Genomic DNA, 21,506 nt, shown 5'->3' with positions numbered 1-21,506 from the left:
ATAGTAAATCTAAAGCTGTGGGTGGGAATTCTGCATCAATCTCATGCTTCTGCAGAAATATTTCCCAAATTGACAAAGTGGCCAATACTGGGATCAAATTCGCTAACTTGGCGTGATTAGCACCATGCTCAGTCAGAAAAAGTATGCCTTCTGACTGGAGCATAGGAGGGAGGCCAGTTGCAGGGGGAGTTTTCTTCCCTTGAAAGAAAATGCCTAACTCATTCACAAATACAACCCTTATCCTCACAACAACATTGGTTATGTCCGCAGTAGTACTGACCCGTGACTATGTATGCAGAGCTGCTTCCAACAAAACAGCAATCTTGTGTTAGTAACTCTAAAGCTGTGAGTGCCAATTCTGCATCAATCTCATCCTTCTGCAGAAATATTTCCCAAATTGACAAAGTGGCCAATACTGGGATCAAATTCGCTAACTTGGCGTGATTAGCACCATGCTCAGTCAGAAAAAGTAAGCCTTCTGACTGGAGCATAGGAGGGAGGCCAGTTGCAAGGGGGAGTTTTCTTCCCTTGAAAGAAAATGCCTAACTCATTCACAAATACAACCCTTATCCTCACAACAACATTGGTTATGTCCGCAGCAGTACTGACCCGTGACTATGTATGCACAGCTGCTTCCAACAAAACAGCAATCTTGTGTTAGTAACTCTAAAGCTGTGAGTGCCAATTCTGCATCAATCTCATGCTTCTGCAGAAATATTTCCCAAAATGACAAAGTGGCCAATACGGGGATCGAACCCGTGACCTTGGCGTTATTAGCACCACGCTCTAACCAAGTGAGCTAACCGGCCAGCTGAGAGATATATTTCTAACTGGAGCATAAGAGGAAGGCCAGTTGCAGGGGGATTTTTTCTTCCCTTGGAAAAAAAATGCCTAACTCATTCACACAGACAACCCTTATCCTCACAACAACCTAAAGAAAAACTCCATGTGATCTGAAGGAAATTCATGAATATTACAATTATCTTCAAACTGACTTGTGGCCTGCATCACATTTAAGTAGTACTGCGACAAAGAAGGTTAAATGCATCTCATTGGTCATTTCCCACAGCAGTACTGACCTGTGACCATTTATGGACTGCTGCTTCCAACAAAACAGCAAACTTGTCATAGTAAATCTAAAGCTGTGGGTGGGAATTCTGCATCAATCACATGCTTCTGCAGAAATATTTCCCAAATTGACAAAGTGGCCAATACTGGGATCAAATTCGCTAACTTGGCTTGATTAGCACCATGCTCAGTCAGAAAAAGTATGCCTTCTGACTGGAGCATAGGAGGGAGGCCAGTTGCAGGGGGGAGTTTTCTTCCTTTGAAAGAAAATGCCTAACTCATTCACAAATACAACCCTTATCCTCACAACAACATTGGTTATGTCCGCAGCAGTACTGACCCGTGACTATGTATGCACAGCTGCTTCCAACAAAACAGCAATCTTGTGTTAGTAACTCTACAGCTGTGAGTGCCAATTCTGCATCAATCTCATCCTTCTGCAGAAATATTTCCCAAAATGACAAAGTGGCCAATACGGGGATCGAACCCGTGACCTTGGCGTTATTAGCACCACGCTCTAACCAACTGAGCTAACCGGCCAGCTGAGAGGCATATTTCTGACTGGACCATAAGAGGGAGGCCAGTTGCAGGGGTTTTTTTCTTCCCTTGGAAAAAAAATGCCTAACTCATTCACACATAAAACCCTTATCCTCACAACAACCTAAAGAAAAACTACATGTGATCTGAAGGAAATTCATGAATGTGACAATTATCTTCAAACTGACTTGTAGCCTGCATCACATTTAAGTAGAACTGGGACAAAGAAGGTTAAATGCATCTCATTGGTCATTTCCCACAGCAGTACTGACCTGTGACCATTTATGGACTGCTGCTTCCAACAAAACAGCAAACTAGTCATAGTAAATCTAAAGCTGTGGGTGGGAATTCTGCATCAATCACATGCTTCTGCAGAAATATTTCCCAAATTGACAAAGTGGCCAATACTGGGATCAAATTCGCTAACTTGGCTTGATTAGCACCATGCTCAGTCAGAAAAAGTATGCCTTCTGACTGGAGCATAGGAGGGAGGCCAGTTGCAGGGGGGAGTTTTCTTCCTTTGAAAGAAAATGCCTAACTCATTCACAAATACAACCCTTATCCTCACAACAACATTGGTTATGTCCGCAGCAGTACTGACCCGTGACTATGTATGCACAGCTGCTTCCAACAAAACAGCAATCTTGTGTTAGTAACTCTAAAGCTGTGAGTGCCAATTCTGCATCAATCTCATCCTTCTGCAGAAATATTTCCCAAAATGACAAAGTGGCCAATACGGGGATCGAACCCGTGACCTTGGCGTTATTAGCACCACGCTCTAACCAACTGAGCTAACCGGCCAGCTGAGAGTCTTTTTCCCTTGGAAAAAAATGCCTAACTCATTCACACATAAAACCCTTATCCTCACAACAACCTAAAGAAAAACTACATGTGATCTGAAGGAAATTCATGAATATGACAATTATCTTCAAACTGACTTGTATCCTGCATCACATTTAAGTAGAACTGGGACAAAGAAGGTTCTCATGCTTCTGCAGACATTTTTCCCAAATTGACAAAGTGGCCAATACTGGGATCAAATTCGCTAACTTGGCGTGATTAGCACCATGCTCAGTCAGAAAAAGTATGCTTCTGACTGGAGCATAGGAGGGAGGCCAGTTGCAGGGGGGAGTTTTCTTTCCTTGAAAGAAAATGCCTAACTCATTCACAAATACAACCCTTATCCTCACAACAACATTGGTTATGTCCGCAGCAGTACTGACCCGTGACTATGTATGCACAGCTGCTTCCAACAAAACAGCAATCTTGTGTTAGTAACTCTAAAGCTGTGAGTGCCAATTCTGCATCAATCTCATCCTTCTGCAGAAATATTTCCCAAAATGACAAAGTGGCCAATACGGGGATCGAACCCCTGACCTTGGCATTATTAGCACCACGCTCTAACCAACTGAGCTAACCGGCCAGCTGAGAGGAATATTTCTGACTGGACCATAAGAGGGAGGCCAGTTGCAGGGGGATTTTTTCTTCCCTTGGAAAAAAAATGCCTAACTCATTCACACATAAAACCCTTATCCTCACAACAACCTAAAGAAAAACTACATGTGATCTGAAGGAAATTCATGAATATGACAATTATCTTCAAACTGACTTGTAGCCTGCATCACATTTAAGTAGAACTGGGACAAAGAAGGTTAAATGCATCTCATTGGTCATTTCCCACAGCAGTACTGACCTGTGACCATTTATGGACTGCTGCTTCCAACAAAACAGCAAACTAGTCATAGTAAATCTAAAGCTGTGGGTGGGAATTCTGCATCAATCTCATGCTTCTGCAGAAATATTTCCCAAATTGACAAAGTGGCCAATACTGGGATCAAATTCGCTAACTTGGCTTGATTAGAACCATGCTCAGTCAGAAAAAGTATGCCTTCTGACTGGAGCATAGGAGGGAGGCCAGTTGCAGGGGGGAGTTTTCTTCCTTTGAAAGAAAATGCCTAACTCATTCACAAATACAACCCTTATCCTCACAACAACATTGGTTATGTCCGCAGCAGTACTGACCCGTGACTATGTATGCACAGCTGCTTCCAACAAAACAGCAATCTTGTGTTAGTAGCTCTAAAGCTGTGAGTGCCAATTCTGCATCAATCTCATCCTTCTGCAGAAATATTTCCCAAAATGACAAAGTGGCCAATACGGGGATCGAACCCGTAACCTTGGCGTTATTAGCACCACGCTCTAACCAACTGAGCTAACCGGCCAGCTGAGAGTCTTTTTCCCTTGGAAAAAAATGCCTAACTCATTCACACATAAAACCCTTATCCTCACAACAACCTAAAGAAAAACTACATGTGATCTGAAGGAAATTCATGAATATGACAATTATCTTCAAACTGACTTGTATCCTGCATCACATTTAAGTAGAACTGGGACAAAGAAGGTTAAATGCATCTCATTGGTCATTTCCCACAGCAGTACTGACCTGTGACCATTTATGGACTGCTGATTCCAACAAAACAGCAAACTTGTCATAGTAAATCTAAAGCTGTGGGTGGGAATTCTGCATCAATCTCATGCTTCTGCAGAAATATTTCCCAAATTGACAAAGTGGCCAATACTGGGATCAAATTCGCTAACTTGGCGTGATTAGCACCATGCTCAGTCAGAAAAAGTATGCCTTCTGACTGGAGCATAGGAGGGAGGCCAGTTGCAGGGGGGAGTTTTCTTCCCTTGAAAGAAAATGCCTAACTCATTCACAAATACAACCCTTATCCTCACAACAACATTGGTTATGTCCGCAGCAGTACTGACCCGTGACTATGTATGCACAGCTGCTTCCAACAAAACAGCAATCTTGTGTTAGTAACTCTAAAGCTGTGAGTGCCAATTCTGCATCAATCTCATGCTTCTGCAGAAATATTTCCCAAAATGACAAAGTGGCCAATACGGGGGATCGAACCCGTGACCTTGACGTTATTAGCACCACGCTCTAACCAACTGAGTCATTTCTCACAGCAGTACTGACCTGTGACCATTTATGGACTGCTGCTTCCAACAAAACAGCAAACTAGTCATAGTAAATCTAAAGCTGTGGGTGGGAATTCTGCATCAATCTCATGCGTCTGCAGAAATATTTCCCAAATTGACAAAGTGGCCAATACTGGGATCAAATTCGCTAACTTGGCTTGATTAGAACCATGCTCAGTCAGAAAAAGTATGCCTTCTGACTGGAGCATAGGAGGGAGGCCAGTTGCAGGGGGGAGTTTTCTTCCTTTGAAAGAAAATGCCTAACTCATTCACAAATACAACCCTTATCCTCACAACAACATTGGTTATGTCCGCAGCAGTACTGACCCGTGACTATGTATGCACAGCTGCTTCCAACAAAACAGCAATCTTGTGTTAGTAACTCTAAAGCTGTGAGTGCCAATTCTGCATCAATCTCATCCTTCTGCAGAAATATTTCCCAAAATGACAAAGTGGCCAATACGGGGATCGAACCCGTGACCTTGGCGTTATTAGCACCACGCTCTAACCAACTGAGCTAACCGGCCAGCTGAGAGTCTTTTTCCCTTGGAAAAAAATGCCTAACTCATTCACACATAAAACCCTTATCCTCACAACAACCTAAAGAAAAACTACATGTGATCTGAAGGAAATTCATGAATATGACAATTATCTTCAAACTGACTTGTATCCTGCATCACATTTAAGTAGAACTGGGACAAAGAAGGTTAAATGCATCTCATTGGTCATTTCCCACAGCAGTACTGACCTGTGACCATTTATGGACTGCTGATTCCAACAAAACAGCAAACTTGTCATAGTAAATCTAAAGCTGTGGGTGGGAATTCTGCATCAATCTCATGCTTCTGCAGAAATATTTCCCAAATTGACAAAGTGGCCAATACTGGGATCAAATTCGCTAACTTGGCGTGATTAGCACCATGCTCAGTCAGAAAAAGTATGCCTTCTGACTGGAGCATAGGAGGGAGGCCAGTTGCAGGGGGGAGTTTTCTTCCCTTGAAAGAAAATGCCTAACTCATTCACAAATACAACCCTTATCCTCACAACAACATTGGTTATGTCCGCAGTAGTACTGACCCGTGACTATGTATGCAGAGATGCTTCCAACAAAACAGCAATCTTGTGTTAGTAACTCTAAAGCTGTGAGTGCCAATTCTGCATCAATCTCATCCTTCTGCAGAAATATTTCCCAAATTGACAAAGTGGCCAATACTGGGATCAAATTCGCTAACTTGGCGTGATTAGCACCATGCTCAGTCAGAAAAAGTAAGCCTTCTGACTGGAGCATAGGAGGGAGGCCAGTTGCAGGGGGGAGTTTTCTTCCCTTGAAAGAAAATGCCTAACTCATTCACAAATACAACCCTTATCCTCACAACAACATTGGTTATGTCCGCAGCAGTACTGACCCGTGACTATGTATGCACAGCTGCTTCCAACAAAACAGCAATCTTGTGTTAGTAACTCTAAAGCTGTGAGTGCCAATTCTGCATCAATCTCATGCTTCTGCAGAAATATTTCCCAAAATGACAAAGTGGCCAATACGGGGATCGAACCCGTGACCTTGGCGTTATTAGCACCACGCTCTAACCAACTGAGCTAACCGGCCAGCTGAGAGATATATTTCTAACTGGAGCATAAGAGGGAGGCCAGTTGCAGGGGGATTTTTTCTTCCCTTGGAAAAAAATGCCTAACTCATTCACACAGACAACCCTTATCCTCACAACAACCTAAAGAAAAACTCCATGTGATCTGAAGGAAATTCATGAATATTACAATTATCTTCAAACTGACTTGTGGCCTGCATCACATTTAAGTAGTACTGCGACAAAGAAGGTTAAATGCATCTCATTGGTCATTTCCCACAGCAGTACTGACCTGTGACCATTTATGGACTGCTGCTTCCAACAAAACAGCAAACTTGTCATAGTAAATCTAAAGCTGTGGGTGGGAATTCTGCATCAATCACATGCTTCTGCAGAAATATTTCCCAAATTGACAAAGTGGCCAATACTGGGATCAAATTCGCTAACTTGGCTTGATTAGCACCATGCTCAGTCAGAAAAAGTATGCCTTCTGACTGGAGCATAGGAGGGAGGCCAGTTGCAGGGGGGAGTTTTCTTCCTTTGAAAGAAAATGCCTAACTCATTCACAAATACAACCCTTATCCTCACAACAACATTGGTTATGTCCGCAGCAGTACTGACCCGTGACTATGTATGCACAGCTGCTTCCAACAAAACAGCAATCTTGTGTTAGTAACTCTAAAGCTGTGAGTGCCAATTCTGCATCAATCTCATCCTTCTGCAGAAATATTTCCCAAAATGACAAAGTGGCCAATACGGGGATCGAACCCGTGACCTTGGCGTTATTAGCACCACGCTCTAACCAACTGAGCTAACCGGCCAGCTGAGAGTCTTTTTCCCTTGGAAAAAAATGCCTAACTCATTCACACATAAAACCCTTATCCTCACAACAACCTAAAGAAAAACTACATGTGATCTGAAGGAAATTCATGAATATGACAATTATCTTCAAACTGACTTGTATCCTGCATCACATTTAAGTAGAACTGGGACAAAGAAGGTTCTCATGCTTCTGCAGACATTTTTCCCAAATTGACAAAGTGGCCAATACTGGGATCAAATTCGCTAACTTGGCGTGATTAGCACCATGCTCAGTCAGAAAAAGTATGCTTCTGACTGGAGCATAGGAGGGAGGCCAGTTGCAGGGGGGAGTTTTCTTTCCTTGAAAGAAAATGCCTAACTCATTCACAAATACAACCCTTATCCTCACAACAACATTGGTTATGTCCGCAGCAGTACTGACCCGTGACTATGTATGCACAGATGCTTCCAACAAAACAGCAATCTTGTGTTAGTAACTCTAAAGCTGTGAGTGCCAATTCTGCATCAATCTCATCCTTCTGCAGAAATATTTCCCAAAATGACAAAGTGGCCAATACGGGGATCGAACCCTAACCGGCCAGCTGAGAGGAATATTTCTGACTGGACCATAAGAGGGAGACCAGTTGCAGGGGGATTTTTTCTTCCCTTGGAAAAAAAATGCCTAACTCATTCACACATAAAACCCTTATCCTCACAACAACCTAAAGAAAAACTACATGTGATCTGAAGGAAATTCATGAATATGACAATTATCTTCAAACTGACTTGTAGCCTGCATCACATTTAAGTAGAACTGGGACAAAGAAGGTTAAATGCATCTCATTGGTCATTTCCCACAGCAGTACTGACCTGTGACCATTTATGGACTGCTGCTTCCAACAAAACAGCAAACTAGTCATAGTAAATCTAAAGCTGTGGGTGGGAATTCTGCATCAATCTCATGCTTCTGCAGAAATATTTCCCAAATTGACAAAGTGGCCAATACTGGGATCAAATTCGCTAACTTGGCTTGATTAGAACCATGCTCAGTCAGAAAAAGTATGCCTTCTGACTGGAGCATAGGAGGGAGGCCAGTTGCAGGGGGGAGTTTTCTTCCTTTGAAAGAAAATGCCTAACTCATTCACAAATACAACCCTTATCCTCACAACAACATTGGTTATGTCCGCAGCAGTACTGACCCGTGACTATGTATGCACAGCTGCTTCCAACAAAACAGCAATCTTGTGTTAGTAGCTCTAAAGCTGTGAGTGCCAATTCTGCATCAATCTCATCCTTCTGCAGAAATATTTCCCAAAATGACAAAGTGGCCAATACGGGGATCGAACCCGTAACCTTGGCGTTATTAGCACCACGCTCTAACCAACTGAGCTAACCGGCCAGCTGAGAGTCTTTTTCCCTTGGAAAAAAATGCCTAACTCATTCACACATAAAACCCTATCCTCACAACAACCTAAAGAAAAACTACATGTGATCTGAAGGAAATTCATGAATATGACAATTATCTTCAAACTGACTTGTATCCTGCATCACATTTAAGTAGAACTGGGACAAAGAAGGTTAAATGCATCTCATTGGTCATTTCCCACAGCAGTACTGACCTGTGACCATTTATGGACTGCTGATTCCAACAAAACAGCAAACTTGTCATAGTAAATCTAAAGCTGTGGGTGGGAATTCTGCATCAATCTCATGCTTCTGCAGAAATATTTCCCAAATTGACAAAGTGGCCAATACTGGGATCAAATTCGCTAACTTGGCGTGATTAGCACCATGCTCAGTCAGAAAAAGTATGCCTTCTGACTGGAGCATAGGAGGGAGGCCAGTTGCAGGGGGGAGTTTTCTTCCCTTGAAAGAAAATGCCTAACTCATTCACAAATACAACCCTTATCCTCACAACAACATTGGTTATGTCCGCAGTAGTACTGACCCGTGACTATGTATGCAGAGATGCTTCCAACAAAACAGCAATCTTGTGTTAGTAACTCTAAAGCTGTGAGTGCCAATTCTGCATCAATCTCATCCTTCTGCAGAAATATTTCCCAAATTGACAAAGTGGCCAATACTGGGATCAAATTCGCTAACTTGGCGTGATTAGCACCATGCTCAGTCAGAAAAAGTAAGCCTTCTGACTGGAGCATAGGAGGGAGGCCAGTTGCAGGGGGGAGTTTTCTTCCCTTGAAAGAAAATGCCTAACTCATTCACAAATACAACCCTTATCCTCACAACAACATTGGTTATGTCCGCAGCAGTACTGACCCGTGACTATGTATGCACAGCTGCTTCCAACAAAACAGCAATCTTGTGTTAGTAACTCTAAAGCTGTGAGTGCCAATTCTGCATCAATCTCATGCTTCTGCAGAAATATTTCCCAAAATGACAAAGTGGCCAATACGGGGATCGAACCCGTGACCTTGGCGTTATTAGCACCACGCTCTAACCAACTGAGCTAACCGGCCAGCTGAGAGATATATTTCTAACTGGAGCATAAGAGGGAGGCCAGTTGCAGGGGGATTTTTTCTTCCCTTGGAAAAAAATGCCTAACTCATTCACACAGACAACCCTTATCCTCACAACAACCTAAAGAAAAACTCCATGTGATCTGAAGGAAATTCATGAATATTACAATTATCTTCAAACTGACTTGTGGCCTGCATCACATTTAAGTAGTACTGCGACAAAGAAGGTTAAATGCATCTCATTGGTCATTTCCCACAGCAGTACTGACCTGTGACCATTTATGGACTGCTGCTTCCAACAAAACAGCAAACTTGTCATAGTAAATCTAAAGCTGTGGGTGGGAATTCTGCATCAATCACATGCTTCTGCAGAAATATTTCCCAAATTGACAAAGTGGCCAATACTGGGATCAAATTCGCTAACTTGGCTTGATTAGCACCATGCTCAGTCAGAAAAAGTATGCCTTCTGACTGGAGCATAGGAGGGAGGCCAGTTGCAGGGGGGAGTTTTCTTCCTTTGAAAGAAAATGCCTAACTCATTCACAAATACAACCCTTATCCTCACAACAACATTGGTTATGTCCGCAGCAGTACTGACCCGTGACTATGTATGCACAGCTGCTTCCAACAAAACAGCAATCTTGTGTTAGTAACTCTAAAGCTGTGAGTGCCAATTCTGCATCAATCTCATCCTTCTGCAGAAATATTTCCCAAAATGACAAAGTGGCCAATACGGGGATCGAACCCGTGACCTTGGCGTTATTAGCACCACGCTCTAACCAACTGAGCTAACCGGCCAGCTGAGAGTCTTTTTCCCTTGGAAAAAAATGCCTAACTCATTCACACATAAAACCCTTATCCTCACAACAACCTAAAGAAAAACTACATGTGATCTGAAGGAAATTCATGAATATGACAATTATCTTCAAACTGACTTGTATCCTGCATCACATTTAAGTAGAACTGGGACAAAGAAGGTTCTCATGCTTCTGCAGACATTTTTCCCAAATTGACAAAGTGGCCAATACTGGGATCAAATTCGCTAACTTGGCGTGATTAGCACCATGCTCAGTCAGAAAAAGTATGCTTCTGACTGGAGCATAGGAGGGAGGCCAGTTGCAGGGGGGAGTTTTCTTTCCTTGAAAGAAAATGCCTAACTCATTCACAAATACAACCCTTATCCTCACAACAACATTGGTTATGTCCGCAGCAGTACTGACCCGTGACTATGTATGCACAGATGCTTCCAACAAAACAGCAATCTTGTGTTAGTAACTCTAAAGCTGTGAGTGCCAATTCTGCATCAATCTCATCCTTCTGCAGAAATATTTCCCAAAATGACAAAGTGGCCAATACGGTGATCGAACCCCTGACCTTGGCGTTATTAGCACCACGCTCTAACCAACTGAGCTAACCGGCCAGCTGAGAGGAATATTTCTGACTGGACCATAAGAGGGAGACCAGTTGCAGGGGGATTTTTTCTTCCCTTGGAAAAAAAATGCCTAACTCATTCACACATAAAACCCTTATCCTCACAACAACCTAAAGAAAAACTACATGTGATCTGAAGGAAATTCATGAATATGACAATTATCTTCAAACTGACTTGTAGCCTGCATCACATTTAAGTAGAACTGGGACAAAGAAGGTTAAATGCATCTCATTGGTCATTTCCCACAGCAGTACTGACCTGTGACCATTTATGGACTGCTGCTTCCAACAAAACAGCAAACTAGTCATAGTAAATCTAAAGCTGTGGGTGGGAATTCTGCATCAATCTCATGCTTCTGCAGAAATATTTCCCAAATTGACAAAGTGGCCAATACTGGGATCAAATTCGCTAACTTGGCTTGATTAGAACCATGCTCAGTCAGAAAAAGTATGCCTTCTGACTGGAGCATAGGAGGGAGGCCAGTTGCAGGGGGGAGTTTTCTTCCTTTGAAAGAAAATGCCTAACTCATTCACAAATACAACCCTTATCCTCACAACAACATTGGTTATGTCCGCAGCAGTACTGACCCGTGACTATGTATGCACAGCTGCTTCCAACAAAACAGCAATCTTGTGTTAGTAGCTCTAAAGCTGTGAGTGCCAATTCTGCATCAATCTCATCCTTCTGCAGAAATATTTCCCAAAATGACAAAGTGGCCAATACGGGGATCGAACCCGTAACCTTGGCGTTATTAGCACCACGCTCTAACCAACTGAGCTAACCGGCCAGCTGAGAGTCTTTTTCCCTTGGAAAAAAATGCCTAACTCATTCACACATAAAACCCTTATCCTCACAACAACCTAAAGAAAAACTACATGTGATCTGAAGGAAATTCATGAATATGACAATTATCTTCAAACTGACTTGTATCCTGCATCACATTTAAGTAGAACTGGGACAAAGAAGGTTAAATGCATCTCATTGGTCATTTCCCACAGCAGTACTGACCTGTGACCATTTATGGACTGCTGATTCCAACAAAACAGCAAACTTGTCATAGTAAATCTAAAGCTGTGGGTGGGAATTCTGCATCAATCTCATGCTTCTGCAGAAATATTTCCCAAATTGACAAAGTGGCCAATACTGGGATCAAATTCGCTAACTTGGCGTGATTAGCACCATGCTCAGTCAGAAAAAGTATGCCTTCTGACTGGAGCATAGGAGGGAGGCCAGTTGCAGGGGGGAGTTTTCTTCCCTTGAAAGAAAATGCCTAACTCATTCACAAATACAACCCTTATCCTCACAACAACATTGGTTATGTCCGCAGCAGTACTGACCCGTGACTATGTATGCACAGCTGCTTCCAACAAAACAGCAATCTTGTGTTAGTAACTCTAAAGCTGTGAGTGCCAATTCTGCATCAATCTCATGCTTCTGCAGAAATATTTCCCAAAATGACAAAGTGGCCAATACGGGGGATCGAACCCGTGACCTTGACGTTATTAGCACCACGCTCTAACCAACTGAGTCATTTCCCACAGCAGTACTGACCTGTGACCATTTATGGACTGCTGCTTCCAACAAAACAGCAAACTAGTCATAGTAAATCTAAAGCTGTGGGTGGGAATTCTGCATCAATCTCATGCGTCTGCAGAAATATTTCCCAAATTGACAAAGTGGCCAATACTGGGATCAAATTCGCTAACTTGGCTTGATTAGAACCATGCTCAGTCAGAAAAAGTATGCCTTCTGACTGGAGCATAGGAGGGAGGCCAGTTGCAGGGGGGAGTTTTCTTCCTTTGAAAGAAAATGCCTAACTCATTCACAAATACAACCCTTATCCTCACAACAACATTGGTTATGTCCGCAGCAGTACTGACCCGTGACTATGTATGCACAGCTGCTTCCAACAAAACAGCAATCTTGTGTTAGTAACTCTAAAGCTGTGAGTGCCAATTCTGCATCAATCTCATCCTTCTGCAGAAATATTTCCCAAAATGACAAAGTGGCCAATACGGGGATCGAACCCGTGACCTTGGCGTTATTAGCACCACGCTCTAACCAACTGAGCTAACCGGCCAGCTGAGAGTCTTTTTCCCTTGGAAAAAAATGCCTAACTCATTCACACATAAAACCCTTATCCTCACAACAACCTAAAGAAAAACTACATGTGATCTGAAGGAAATTCATGAATATGACAATTATCTTCAAACTGACTTGTATCCTGCATCACATTTAAGTAGAACTGGGACAAAGAAGGTTAAATGCATCTCATTGGTCATTTCCCACAGCAGTACTGACCTGTGACCATTTATGGACTGCTGATTCCAACAAAATAGCAAACTTGTCATAGTAAATCTAAAGCTGTGGGTGGGAATTCTGCATCAATCTCATGCTTCTGCAGAAATATTTCCCAAATTGACAAAGTGGCCAATACTGGGATCAAATTCGCTAACTTGGCGTGATTAGCACCATGCTCAGTCAGAAAAAGTATGCCTTCTGACTGGAGCATAGGAGGGAGGCCAGTTGCAGGGGGGAGTTTTCTTCCCTTGAAAGAAAATGCCTAACTCATTCACAAATACAACCCTTATCCTCACAACAACATTGGTTATGTCCGCAGTAGTACTGACCCGTGACTATGTATGCAGAGATGCTTCCAACAAAACAGCAATCTTGTGTTAGTAACTCTAAAGCTGTGAGTGCCAATTCTGCATCAATCTCATCCTTCTGCAGAAATATTTCCCAAATTGACAAAGTGGCCAATACTGGGATCAAATTCGCTAACTTGGCGTGATTAGCACCATGCTCAGTCAGAAAAAGTAAGCCTTCTGACTGGAGCATAGGAGGGAGGCCAGTTGCAGGGGGGAGTTTTCTTCCCTTGAAAGAAAATGCCTAACTCATTCACAAATACAACCCTTATCCTCACAACAACATTGGTTATGTCCGCAGCAGTACTGACCCGTGACTATGTATGCACAGCTGCTTCCAACAAAACAGCAATCTTGTGTTAGTAACTCTAAAGCTGTGAGTGCCAATTCTGCATCAATCTCATGCTTCTGCAGAAATATTTCCCAAAATGACAAAGTGGCCAATACGGGGATCGAACCCGTGACCTTGGCGTTATTAGCACCACGCTCTAACCAACTGAGCTAACCGGCCAGCTGAGAGATATATTTCTAACTGGAGCATAAGAGGGAGGCCAGTTGCAGGGGGATTTTTTCTTCCCTTGGAAAAAAATGCCTAACTCATTCACACAGACAACCCTTATCCTCACAACAACCTAAAGAAAAACTCCATGTGATCTGAAGGAAATTCATGAATATTACAATTATCTTCAAACTGACTTGTGGCCTGCATCACTTTTAAGTAGTACTGCGACAAAGAAGGTTAAATGCATCTCATTGGTCATTTCCCACAGCAGTACTGACCTGTGACCATTTATGGACTGCTGCTTCCAACAAAACAGCAAACTTGTCATAGTAAATCTAAAGCTGTGGGTGGGAATTCTGCATCAATCACATGCTTCTGCAGAAATATTTCCCAAATTGACAAAGTGGCCAATACTGGGATCAAATTCGCTAACTTGGCTTGATTAGCACCATGCTCAGTCAGAAAAAGTATGCCTTCTGACTGGAGCATAGGAGGGAGGCCAGTTGCAGGGGGGAGTTTTCTTCCTTTGAAAGAAAATGCCTAACTCATTCACAAATACAACCCTTATCCCCACAACAACATTGGTTATGTCCGCAGCAGTACTGACCCGTGACTATGTATGCACAGCTGCTTCCAACAAAACAGCAATCTTGTGTTAGTAACTCTAAAGCTGTGAGTGCCAATTCTGCATCAATCTCATCCTTCTGCAGAAATATTTCCCAAAATGACAAAGTGGCCAATACGGGGATCGAACCCGTGACCTTGGCGTTATTAGCACCACGCTCTAACCAACTGAGCTAACCGGCCAGCTGAGAGTCTTTTTTCCTTGGAAAAAAATGCCTAACTCATTCACACATAAAACCCTTATCCTCACAACAACCTAAAGAAAAACTACATGTGATCTGAAGGAAATTCATGAATATGACAATTATCTTCAAACTGACTTGTATCCTGCATCACATTTAAGTAGAACTGGGACAAAGAAGGTTCTAATGCTTCTGCAGACATTTTGACAAAGTGGCCAATACTGGGATCAAATTCGCTAACTTGGCGTGATTAGCACCATGCTCAGTCAGAAAAAGTATGCTTCTGACTGGAGCATAGGAGGGAGGCCAGTTGCAGGGGGGAGTTTTCTTTCCTTGAAAGAAAATGCCTAACTCATTCACAAATACAACCCTTATCCTCACAACAACATTGGTTATGTCCGCAGCAGTACTGACCCGTGACTATGTATGCACAGCTGCTTCCAACAAAACAGCAATCTTGTGTTAGTAACTCTAAAGCTGTGAGTGCCAATTCTGCATCAATCTCATCCTTCTGCAGAAATATTTCCCAAAATGACAAAGTGGCCAATACGGGGATCGAACCCGTGACCTTGGCGTTATTAGCACCACGCTCTAACCAACTGAGCTAACCGGCCAGCTGAGAGGAATATTTCTGACTGGACCATAAGAGGGAGGCCAGCTGCAGGGGGATTTTTTCTTCCCTTGGAAAAAAAATGCCTAACTCATTCACACATAAAACCCTTATCCTCACAACAACCTAAAGAAAAACTACATGTGATCTGAAGGAAATTCATGAAGATGACAATTATCTTCAAACTGACTTGTAGCCTGCATCACATTTAAGTAGAACTGGGACAAAGAAGGTTAAATGCATCTCATTGGTCATTTCCCACAGCAGTACTGACCTGTGACCATTTATGGACTGCTGCTTCCAACAAAACAGCAAACTAGTCATAGTAAATCTAAAGCTGTGGGTGGGAATTCTGCATCAATCTCATGCTTCTGCAGAAATATTTCCCAAATTGACAAAGTGGCCAATACTGGGATCAAATTCGCTAACTTGGCTTGATTAGAACCATGCTCAGTCAGAAAAAGTATGCCTTCTGACTGGAGCATAGGAGGGAGGCCAGTTGCAGGGGGGAGTTTTCTTCCTTTGAAAGAAAATGCCTAACTCATTCACAAATACAACCCTTATCCTCACAACAACATTGGTTATGTCCGCAGCAGTACTGACCCGTGACTATGTATGCACAGCTGCTTCCAACAAAACAGCAATCTTGTGTTAGTAACTCTAAAGCTGTGAGTGCCAATTCTGCATCAATCTCATCCTTCTGCAGAAATATTTCCCAAAATGACAAAGTGGCCAATACGGGGATCGAACCCGTGACCTTGGCGTTATTAGCACCACGCTCTAACCAACTGAGCTAACCGGCCAGCTGAGAGTCTTTTTCCCTTGGAAAAAAATGCCTAACTCATTTACACATAAAACCCTTATCCTCACAACAACCTAAAGAAAAACTACATGTGATCTGAAGGAAATTCATGAATATGACAATTATCTTCAAACTGACTTGTATCCTGCATCACATTTAAGTAGAACTGGGACAAAGAAGGTTAAATGCATCTCATTGGTCATTTCCCACAGCAGTACTGACCTGTGACCATTTATGGACTGCTGCTTCCAACAAAACAGACAACTTGTCATAGTAAATCTAAAGCTGTGGGTGGGAATTCTGCATCAATCTCATGCTTCTGCAGAAATATTTCCCAAATTGACAAAGTGGCCAATACTGGGATCAAATTCGCTAACTTGGCGTGATTAGCACCATGCTCAGTCAGAAAAAGTATGCCTTCTGACTGGAGCATAGGAGGGAGGCCAGTTGCAGGGGGGGGTTTTCTTCCCTTGAAAGAAAATGCCTAACTCATTCACAAATACAACCCTTATCCTCACAACAACATTGGTTATGTCCGCAGTAGTACTGACCCGTGACTATGTATGCAGAGCTGCTTCCAACAAAACAGCAATCTTGTGTTAGTAACTCTAAAGCTGTGAGTGCCAATTCTGCATCAATCTCATGCTTCTGCAGAAATATTTCCCAAAATGACAAAGTGGCCAATACGGGGGATCGAACCCGTGACCTTGACGTTATTAGCACCACGCTCTAACCAACTGAGTCATTTCCCACAGCAGTACTGACCTGTGACCATTTATGGACTGCTGCTTCCAACAAAACAGCAAACTAGTCATAGTAAATCTAAAGCTGTGGGTGGGAATTCTGCATCAATCTCATGCGTCTGCAGAAATATTTCCCAAATTGACAAAGTGGCCAATACTGGGATCAAATTCGCTAACTTGGCTTGATTAGAACCATGCTCAGTCAGAAAAAGTATGCCTTCTGACTGGAGCATAGGAGGGAGGCCAGTTGCAGGGGGGAGTTTTCTTCCTTTGAAAGAAAATGCCTAACTCATTCACAAATACAACCCTTATCCTCACAACAACATTGGTTATGTCCGCAGCAGTACTGACCCGTGACTATGTATGCACAGCTGCTTCCAACAAAACAGCAATCTTGTGTTAGTAACTCTAAAGCTGTGAGTGCCAATTCTGCATCAATCTCATCCTTCTGCAGAAATATTTCCCAAAATGACAAAGTGGCCAATACGGGGATCGAACCCGTGACCTTGGCGTTATTAGCACCACGCTCTAACCAACTGAGCTAACCGGCCAGCTGAGAGTCTTTTTCCCTTGGAAAAAAATGCCTAACTCATTCACACATAAAACCCTTATCCTCACAACAACCTAAAGAAAAACTACATGTGATCTGAAGGAAATTCATGAATATGACAATTATCTTCAAACTGACTTGTATCCTGCATCACATTTAAGTAGAACTGGGACAAAGAAGGTTAAATGCATCTCATTGGTCATTTCCCACAGCAGTACTGACCTGTGACCATTTATGGACTGCTGATTCCAACAAAACAGCAAACTTGTCATAGTAAATCTAAAGCTGTGGGTGGGAATTCTGCATCAATCTCATGCTTCTGCAGAAATATTTCCCAAATTGACAAAGTGGCCAATACTGGGATCAAATTCGCTAACTTGGCGTGATTAGCACCATGCTCAGTCAGAAAAAGTATGCCTTCTGACTGGAGCATAGGAGGGAGGCCAGTTGCAGGGGGGAGTTTTCTTCCCTTGAAAGAAAATGCCTAACTCATTCACAAATACAACCCTTATCCTCACAACAACATTGGTTATGTCCGCAGTAGTACTGACCTGTGACTATGTATGCAGAGATGCTTCCAACAAAACAGCAATCTTGTGTTAGTAACTCTAAAGCTGTGAGTGCCAATTCTGCATCAATCTCATCCTTCTGCAGAAATATTTCCCAAATTGACAAAGTGGCCAATACTGGGATCAAATTCGCTAACTTGGCGTGATTAGCACCATGCTCAGTCAGAAAAAGTAAGCCTTCTGACTGGAGCATAGGAGGGAGGCCAGTTGCAGGGGGGAGTTTTCTTCCCTTGAAAGAAAATGCCTAACTCATTCACAAATACAACCCTTATCCTCACAACAACATTGGTTATGTCCGCAGCAGTACTGACCCGTGACTATGTATGCACAGCTGCTTCCAACAAAACAGCAATCTTGTGTTAGTAACTCTAAAGCTGTGAGTGCCAATTCTGCATCAATCTCATGCTTCTGCAGAAATATTTCCCAAAATGACAAAGTGGCCAATACGGGGATCGAACCCGTGACCTTGGCGTTATTAGCACCACGCTCTAACCAACTGAGCTAACCGGCCAGCTGAGAGATATATTTCTAACTGGAGCATAAGAGGGAGGCCAGTTGCAGGGGGATTTTTTCTTCCCTTGGAAAAAAATGCCTAACTCATTCACACAGACAACCCTTATCCTCACAACAACCTAAAGAAAAACTCCATGTGATCTGAAGGAAATTCATGAATATTACAATTATCTTCAAACTGACTTGTGGCCTGCATCACATTTAAGTAGTACTGCGACAAAGAAGGTTAAATGCATCTCATTGGTCATTTCCCACAGCAGTACTGACCTGTGACCATTTATGGACTGCTGCTTCCAACAAAACAGCAAACTTGTCATAGTAAATCTAAAGCTGTGGGTGGGAATTCTGCATCAATCACATGCTTCTGCAGAAATATTTCCCAAATTGACAAAGTGGCCAATACTGGGATCAAATTCGCTAACTTGGCTTGATTAGCACCATGCTCAGTCAGAAAAAGTATGCCTTCTGACTGGAGCATAGGAGGGAGGCCAGTTGCAGGGGGGAGTTTTCTTCCTTTGAAAGAAAATGTCTAACTCATTCACAAATACAACCCTTATCCCCACAACAACATTGGTTATGTCCGCAGCAGTACTGACCCGTGACTATGTATGCACAGCTGCTTCCAACAAAACAGCAATCTTGTGTTAGTAACTCTAAAGCTGTGAGTGCCAATTCTGCATCAATCTCATCCTTCTGCAGAAATATTTCCCAAAATGACAAAGTGGCCAATACGGGGATCGAACCCGTGACCTTGGCGTTATTAGCACCACGCTCTAACCAACTGAGCTAACCGGCCAGCTGAGAGTCTTTTTTCCTTGGAAAAAAATGCCTAACTCATTCACACATAAAACCCTTATCCTCACAACAACCTAAAGAAAAACTACATGTGATCTGAAGGAAATTCATGAATATGACAATTATCTTCAAACTGACTTGTATCCTGCATCACATTTAAGTAGAACTGGGACAAAGAAGGTTCTATTGCTTCTGCAGACATTTTTCCCAAATTGACAAAGTGGCCAATACTGGGATCAAATTCGCTAACTTGGCGTGATTAGCACCATGCTCAGTCAGAAAAAGTATGCTTCTGACTGGAGCATAGGAGGGAGGCCAGTTGCAGGGGGGAGTTTTCTTTCCTTGAAAGAAAATGCCTAACTCATTCACAAATACAACCCTTATCCTCACAACAACATTGGTTATGTCCGCAGCAGTACTGACCCGTGACTATGTATGCACAGCTGCTTCCAACAAAACAGCAATCTTGTGTTAGTAACTCTAAAGCTGTGAGTGCCAATTCTGCATCAATCTCATCCTTCTGCAGAAATATTTCCCAAAATGACAAAGTGGCCAATACGGGGATCGAACCCGTGACCTTGGCGTTATTAGCACCACGCTCTAACCAACTGAGCTAACCGGCCAGCTGAGAGGCATATTTCTGACTGGACCATAAGAGGGAGGCCAGTTGCAGGGGGATTTTTTCTTCCCTTGGAAAAAAAATGCCTAACTCATTCACACAGACAACCCTTATCCTCACAACAACCTAAAGAAAAACTCCATGTGATCTGAAGGAAATACATGAATATTACAATTATCTTCAAACTGACTTGTGGCCTGCATCACATTTAAGTAGTACTGCGACAAAGAAGGTTAAATGCATCTCATTGGTCATTTCCCACAGCAGTACTGACCTGTGACCATTTATGGACTGCTGCTTCCAACAAAACAGACAACTTGTCATAGTAAATCTAAAGCTGTGGGTGGGAATTCTGCATCAATCTAATGCTTCTGCAGACATTTTTCCCATATTGACAAAGTGGCCAATACTGGGATCAAATTCGCTAACTTGGCGTGATTAGCACCATGCTCAGTCAGAAAAAGTATGCTTCTGACTGGAGCATAGGAGGGAGGCCAGTTGCAGGGGGGAGTTTTCTTTCCTTGAAAGAAAATGCCTAACTCATTCACAAATACAACCCTTATCCTCACAACAACATTGGTTATGTCCGCAGCAGTACTGACCCGTGACTATGTATGCACAGCTGCTTCCAACAAAACAGCAATCTTGTGTTAGTAACTCTAAAGCTGTGAGTGCCAATTCTGCATCAATCTCATCCTTCTGCAGAAATATTTCCCAAAATGACAAAGTGGCCAATACGGGGATCGAACCCGTGACCTTGGCGTTATTAGCACCACGCTCTAACCAACTGAGCTAACCGGCCAGCTGAGAGGCATATTTCTGACTGGACCATAAGAGGGAGGCCAGTTGCAGGGGGATTTTTTCTTCCCTTGGAAAAAAAATGCCTAACTCATTCACACATAAAACCCTTATCCTCACAACAACCTAAAGAAAAACTACATGTGATCTGAAGGAAATTCATGAATATGACAATTATCTTCAAACTGACTTGTAGCCTGCATCACATTTAAGTAGAACTGGGACAAAGAAGGTTAAATGCATCTCATTGGTCATTTCCCACAGCAGTACTGACCTGTGACCATTTATGGAGTGCTGCTTCCAACAAAACAGCAAACTAGTCATAGTAAATCTAAAGCTGTGGGTGGGAATTCTGCATCAATCACATGCTTCTGCAGAAATATTTCCCAAATTGACAAAGTGGCCAATACTGGGATCAAATTCGCAAACTTGGCTTGATTAACACCATGCTCAGTCAGAAAAAGGATGCCTTCTGACTGGAGCATAGGAGGGAGGCCAGTTGCAGGGGGGAGTTTTCTTCCTTTGAAAGAAAATGCCTAACTCATTCACAAATACAACCCTTATCCTCACAACAACATTGGTTATGTCCGCAGCAGTACTGACCCGTGACTATGTATGCACAGCTGCTTCCAACAAAACAGCAATCTTGTGTTAGTAACTCTAAA

General features: G+C 42.7%; 21 non-coding genes across 21 annotated transcripts; all 21 read right to left on the bottom strand.

Moving 5' to 3' along the window:
* Positions 1 to 735: 735 nt before the first annotated feature.
* TRNAI-AAU (transfer RNA isoleucine (anticodon AAU)) lies at positions 736 to 809 on the bottom strand. The gene has a single exon. It is a non-coding gene; the product is annotated as a tRNA-Ile (tRNA).
* A 725-nt stretch (positions 810 to 1,534) lies between these two features.
* On the bottom strand, positions 1,535 to 1,608 carry TRNAI-AAU (transfer RNA isoleucine (anticodon AAU)). Its single transcript has one exon. It is a non-coding gene; the product is annotated as a tRNA-Ile (tRNA).
* Positions 1,609 to 2,332: 724 nt separating this feature from the next.
* TRNAI-AAU (transfer RNA isoleucine (anticodon AAU)) lies at positions 2,333 to 2,406 on the bottom strand. The gene has a single exon. It is a non-coding gene; the product is annotated as a tRNA-Ile (tRNA).
* A 1,347-nt stretch (positions 2,407 to 3,753) lies between these two features.
* Positions 3,754 to 3,827, bottom strand: TRNAI-AAU (transfer RNA isoleucine (anticodon AAU)). Its single transcript has one exon. It is a non-coding gene; the product is annotated as a tRNA-Ile (tRNA).
* Positions 3,828 to 5,046: 1,219 nt separating this feature from the next.
* Positions 5,047 to 5,120, bottom strand: TRNAI-AAU (transfer RNA isoleucine (anticodon AAU)). The gene has a single exon. It is a non-coding gene; the product is annotated as a tRNA-Ile (tRNA).
* Positions 5,121 to 6,125: 1,005 nt separating this feature from the next.
* On the bottom strand, positions 6,126 to 6,199 carry TRNAI-AAU (transfer RNA isoleucine (anticodon AAU)). Its single transcript has one exon. It is a non-coding gene; the product is annotated as a tRNA-Ile (tRNA).
* A 724-nt stretch (positions 6,200 to 6,923) lies between these two features.
* TRNAI-AAU (transfer RNA isoleucine (anticodon AAU)) lies at positions 6,924 to 6,997 on the bottom strand. Its single transcript has one exon. It is a non-coding gene; the product is annotated as a tRNA-Ile (tRNA).
* Positions 6,998 to 8,302: 1,305 nt separating this feature from the next.
* Positions 8,303 to 8,376, bottom strand: TRNAI-AAU (transfer RNA isoleucine (anticodon AAU)). Its single transcript has one exon. It is a non-coding gene; the product is annotated as a tRNA-Ile (tRNA).
* A 1,004-nt stretch (positions 8,377 to 9,380) lies between these two features.
* On the bottom strand, positions 9,381 to 9,454 carry TRNAI-AAU (transfer RNA isoleucine (anticodon AAU)). The gene has a single exon. It is a non-coding gene; the product is annotated as a tRNA-Ile (tRNA).
* Positions 9,455 to 10,178: 724 nt separating this feature from the next.
* Positions 10,179 to 10,252, bottom strand: TRNAI-AAU (transfer RNA isoleucine (anticodon AAU)). The gene has a single exon. It is a non-coding gene; the product is annotated as a tRNA-Ile (tRNA).
* Positions 10,253 to 11,599: 1,347 nt separating this feature from the next.
* On the bottom strand, positions 11,600 to 11,673 carry TRNAI-AAU (transfer RNA isoleucine (anticodon AAU)). Its single transcript has one exon. It is a non-coding gene; the product is annotated as a tRNA-Ile (tRNA).
* A 1,219-nt stretch (positions 11,674 to 12,892) lies between these two features.
* TRNAI-AAU (transfer RNA isoleucine (anticodon AAU)) lies at positions 12,893 to 12,966 on the bottom strand. The gene has a single exon. It is a non-coding gene; the product is annotated as a tRNA-Ile (tRNA).
* A 1,005-nt stretch (positions 12,967 to 13,971) lies between these two features.
* Positions 13,972 to 14,045, bottom strand: TRNAI-AAU (transfer RNA isoleucine (anticodon AAU)). Its single transcript has one exon. It is a non-coding gene; the product is annotated as a tRNA-Ile (tRNA).
* Positions 14,046 to 14,769: 724 nt separating this feature from the next.
* On the bottom strand, positions 14,770 to 14,843 carry TRNAI-AAU (transfer RNA isoleucine (anticodon AAU)). The gene has a single exon. It is a non-coding gene; the product is annotated as a tRNA-Ile (tRNA).
* A 539-nt stretch (positions 14,844 to 15,382) lies between these two features.
* TRNAI-AAU (transfer RNA isoleucine (anticodon AAU)) lies at positions 15,383 to 15,456 on the bottom strand. The gene has a single exon. It is a non-coding gene; the product is annotated as a tRNA-Ile (tRNA).
* A 725-nt stretch (positions 15,457 to 16,181) lies between these two features.
* Positions 16,182 to 16,255, bottom strand: TRNAI-AAU (transfer RNA isoleucine (anticodon AAU)). The gene has a single exon. It is a non-coding gene; the product is annotated as a tRNA-Ile (tRNA).
* A 1,219-nt stretch (positions 16,256 to 17,474) lies between these two features.
* On the bottom strand, positions 17,475 to 17,548 carry TRNAI-AAU (transfer RNA isoleucine (anticodon AAU)). Its single transcript has one exon. It is a non-coding gene; the product is annotated as a tRNA-Ile (tRNA).
* Positions 17,549 to 18,553: 1,005 nt separating this feature from the next.
* TRNAI-AAU (transfer RNA isoleucine (anticodon AAU)) lies at positions 18,554 to 18,627 on the bottom strand. Its single transcript has one exon. It is a non-coding gene; the product is annotated as a tRNA-Ile (tRNA).
* Positions 18,628 to 19,351: 724 nt separating this feature from the next.
* On the bottom strand, positions 19,352 to 19,425 carry TRNAI-AAU (transfer RNA isoleucine (anticodon AAU)). Its single transcript has one exon. It is a non-coding gene; the product is annotated as a tRNA-Ile (tRNA).
* A 548-nt stretch (positions 19,426 to 19,973) lies between these two features.
* On the bottom strand, positions 19,974 to 20,047 carry TRNAI-AAU (transfer RNA isoleucine (anticodon AAU)). The gene has a single exon. It is a non-coding gene; the product is annotated as a tRNA-Ile (tRNA).
* A 724-nt stretch (positions 20,048 to 20,771) lies between these two features.
* On the bottom strand, positions 20,772 to 20,845 carry TRNAI-AAU (transfer RNA isoleucine (anticodon AAU)). Its single transcript has one exon. It is a non-coding gene; the product is annotated as a tRNA-Ile (tRNA).
* Positions 20,846 to 21,506: the final 661 nt, after the last annotated feature.

This window comes from Ambystoma mexicanum, chromosome 1p (genome assembly GCF_040938575.1).
Source record: "Ambystoma mexicanum isolate Mex_15411 chromosome 1p, UKY_AmexF1_1, whole genome shotgun sequence".
Classification (NCBI taxonomy): domain Eukaryota; kingdom Metazoa; phylum Chordata; class Amphibia; order Caudata; family Ambystomatidae; genus Ambystoma; species Ambystoma mexicanum.
This window is presented reverse-complemented; position numbering and strand designations above follow the sequence as displayed.